Raw genomic sequence first — 4,562 nt, forward strand, 5'->3', positions numbered from 1 at the left:
GTAGCTACCTCTGTGGACCCAGGACAGGGCAGCAACAGTGGCTGTGTGTTCCTGGGGGCTATGGTCTCCAGGAACATCTGGACACTCCGTCATTTAGCCCTTGGGGGAGACTGGAGGACTCAGGTGAGACACCGAAGGTCTCCTACATATAGCTGCAGACGTCATGGGGAAAGTCCTTCAGTTGTGGGAGGAAGTGAAGGCTGGAACATCTGATTTGTTGATCTGAGTGTATTTTAAACCCCGGGCTAGGTTGCTGAGTTTATTCTGACTTGGGGAGACACCACCGGGGTGTGTCGGACTGCCCTCCAGTGTCTGTGATCCTTATCAAGTATGGTATTTGCTCATGACAAATGATTTAGTTTCCCAACAGGACAGATGATTTAGTCTCCATTAAAAAGATTCCAGATATTGAGTTGCTGTCTCCCGCGTTTATCACCACTTCACTTCCTTGTAATAACTTTTCAAAATATTAGGTGAAAAAGAAAAGGAGAGACAAAGAGGGTGGAAAGAAGGAATTTGCCCATAAAAAACAGTATTTCGTATTTTCCCGACTAACTGCAAAATTCAAATCAGATTTCCATGTCATCCATGCAAGGACTATGTCCTACTCAGCCTCATTTTCCTACCTGATTCTGTGACTTGTTTGTTCATTCTTTTTAACCATCAACAAATATGAGCACCAGCTATGTCTTAGGTACTGCGCCATCACTGGAGATGCAATTGTGAGCTAAAGAGATACTGTTTCTCTCTTCATGGAGCCTGTGAGTTAGTGAGAAGAGAGGAGGGAACAAGCCAGCAAACTGATAAGAATATAATTAAATGGATAAACTTCTAAGAGCAAAGCTAATAAGGTGTGGCTAGAAAACCATAGGGGTAGAGGAAAGGTGGAGAAGCGTTCACGAGATAGTTTTTCTCAAAGAAGAATATAGCTTCATGACAAGCCAAAGAATAAAATGGACTATCTGTGATACAACTTTTCAAAAATTATGTGGTTGGAACCCAGATCTGGAAAACAAGGGACCCTATGGCTTGTTCGGGGCCATCATCTTACAAAAGTTCAATCTTAGCAGAATTCATCTGTGCACACAGAATCAAGTTAGGACGTTTAGTTCCCCTATAAAATGCCATATGTCTTCTGTGGTATCGCTGTACTTTGCCATCTGTGTGACTTACATAAAAGACCTACTCATCGTGACATCAGGTCATCCATGTCCACGGCCTTCACCACGTTCATTCTCTCTGCAGGAATGCTCCTGCCTCTCTCCAGGCTTAGTAGTCTTTGAGAGAATAATTTGAAGACTGGAAGCGAATTTCTTGTCTTCTACTTAGATGTCCTGAAACGTGACTTATTGACTTAAGTTGACCTTTCTGGTTTTTATTGTTGTGACTTATTAAAAAATATGTCCTTTTTCCCGAAGGCCTCTGGGCACATGCGCAAAAAAATAGAAATATGACAAGTTAAATTAAAACCAGCAGATGAAAAGTAAAAGACTCTCATAAAGGAAAAAGAAAGATGCCAAATAGCAATTATTGCAGGGAGAAAACTAAACCAAATGGATACCGTTTACCCCAGTTTTCAACTGTTTACAAGGAAGACTTGTTCAAAGTAGATGTAAGAGCAGCTTCCTATAAAATTTCTGAAAATTTCTGATTATTTTGCCACTACTTATTATCATACCAAATCAGGGAACTATGGCAATCCCAGGTAGAAATGGGGTCTAAACCATAATTCTTTCATAGTAATGTTAGGATGTCACTGGGGCGGGAGGTGGAGATCTCACTCATTTGCATGTCATGCTTGGGAGGCGAGAGATCAGCCCTGAGCATCCTTAACATTTCTCTCTGGAAATCTGAATCCTGTTGTCAGCTCAGGCATAGACCATATGCTTCTGCTTAGAAAGCAGTGCCGCTCACACGTGGAGAGGAGGTATAACCTGGCGCTAAGGACATGGATTCTGGAGCCAGATATCTGGGTCTATCATTCAGCAGCTTTGCCACTTACCTGTAGGGTCCTGGGCAAGTTACTTACCAGCTCGGCGTCCCCATCTGTAAAATGCAGATATGAACAATGTGTCCCATGGCTTAGTGAGGACCGAATATCTCAACCTATAGGAGAGTCCATGTGAAAAGCCTTATAGATGTCAGTCATTATTACTGATACTTCTGGTTGGTTACAGATAACTAATAGAACGCTGTTATCTTTTCCTTTTGATTATCCACACATCCCGGCCTTCTCCAGGAGCTTCAGGTACTCACTGTTTACCAGCCCTTAGCCCGGATCATTGTCTGGCTCATGTACTGAGCCCTGCTGTCTTGATTGAGGCTTCTTAATTACTGCGCCTCTGGACAATAGCCAGTTGTAGAGAGGTTACCAAATTATTTTGAGTATTTTTAGGTGACAAATGATGTTTTAGGACTATTAATCTGACAGTTATGTAAATGAGGAAGCAACGGAGACGAGTTCGTACGTAATTATATTAATCTATATGTGAACAAATAAAGGCCAGAAGTAGGATGGTGCGATGCAGTGAGAATGGGCATTTGAAAGTTTTAAGCGCTTTTTATATGACGTATATAGCCGTGATTTTCTTTTTGTACTTCTTGAGGTACATGACTTCTAGAATCAGGGCATTGTTTCTTTGCCATGTCTCTCCTTTTGAGGCTCCAATCAGTATGTTTGACCTTTTCATGGTATAGCTGACATTTTATTTTTACATCTTCCATTTGTTTAGCCTACTTCTTTATCTTAATATTTTTCTTCTGAGTTATCTTCCAGTTCACTGATAATTTCTATAATTGTGGCTAATCTGCTGCTAAATCAGTCTATCAAGTCTAAATTTTGGTTAGTGTATCCTTAAGTTATAGAATTGCCATATGTGATTTTATTTTTATTGTTTCCCGTTCTCCACCAAAGTTTTCAATCTTATTTTTTTATTTCATTGAACATTTTCAGAGTTACTTTAAAGTTTGTTTCTACTAATTCCGTTATGTGAATTATGGGGTAGAAATCTGTTTATATTGTCTATTGTTCCTCTCGTGTTTTGATCACATTATCTTGTGTCCTCGAGTGCCTCTCACATAAGAGCATTTTTTTAAAAAAATTAAAAAACCAGATATCATATATGAAATAGTACCCGAGTAATTTGATGCCTAGAATGATGCTGTCTTCACCCAGATCGAGTTTACACTTATTTTGGCAGGCTTCTACGAGCAGCGATATACTCACTCACTTTAATCCATTTTCAGAAATTGAGTTGACTCAAAGCTGGTCTTCAGTTCCCAGAAGACCCAGTCCATTTCCAATTCATCCTTAGTCTTAGAGTCTTGGGGTCTCAACCCTCAGTGTGGGGTGTTTACCATTGAACAAGTCCCTTGCTACAAGACTGTAGATTACAATTTTAGTTCCCTGAGCCCCATCAGCCCCGCCCAGCCAACCTCTCACTCTTCCATTTTATTAGAAGAACAGAAGAGCCTTCTAGGGAAAAATAGCTTCATATACATATACTAACTATGAGTTTCCTTCTTCTCTTAAATATTTGCCCTACAATTCCTTTGTGACTCATGAATGCTACAATGCCTGTAAGACTATTGAAAAAATACTTTATCAATACTTAAAAATCGTACTTAGCAGGAGGGTTAGTCTGAAATATCTAGTCTGGCATTATCAGAGTTTGAATCTGGATAATTTGAGTGAATCGTGGTGAATTATGGTGCTCCTGTTAGAAACATAACTTTCTAATGTGGGACTTGGTATAGGGACGAGACTTTAGCTTCATATTTTGAATTTATTCACACATCCAGGTAGAATTGTCTAATAATTAGTTTGAAATACAAGACAGAATCTTGATAAATAGATCAATTGATTCTTGTATTAGATTTTGCCCGTGGAGAAAAATATTTACCAAAGCAATCATCTCTTGCTCAAAAGGTCCAAATTCAGAAAGAATAGGTGACCCCTTTATACTGATATTGATCGGTTATGAGCTTGATATGTTGCTTTACCTGTTATATAAATAATCTCTTTTAATATGTTTTTAAATATCCCATTTTAAAAAATGAGAAAACCTGAACTTTATGGGGTTAAGTAACTTGCAGGAGGTTATATCTGGTAAGTGGTGATATCTGAGGATAAATCACAGGAGGTCATCTGATTCCCAAGAACTGACTTTTTTTTTTTATTACCCCATTTCTGCTTCCTAGGTTTGGGACAAGACACTATCATCAGACTCTTTGAAAAGTCAAAGTAAGGAGCACTAAAATGAGTGTTGCCTCTGAGAGGGCCTACAGGCAGCAGCACCCAATAGCAAGAAGCATACCCAAGAACCAGATCCTGGTTTCTAATTCCATTTTCCAATAAAAAGAACCAAGGCCCCTTGGAAAAATGGTCGATTAGGGCTAAGGAAGGGAATATAGGAGGCTAACCTGGAGCATCTTCTACTGCAGAAAATAAAGGAATGCTCCCAAAACTGATGGGAGCATGTCAAGGAGACACAAGAGTCAACTGAAAAAGCTCCAAATGGCTAAACAACCAAATAAATAATGTGGTATTATAGTATAACCCA

This window comes from Pteropus vampyrus, unplaced genomic scaffold, assembly GCF_000151845.1.
Source record: "Pteropus vampyrus isolate Shadow unplaced genomic scaffold, Pvam_2.0 Scaffold359, whole genome shotgun sequence".
NCBI lineage: Eukaryota > Metazoa > Chordata > Mammalia > Chiroptera > Pteropodidae > Pteropus > Pteropus vampyrus.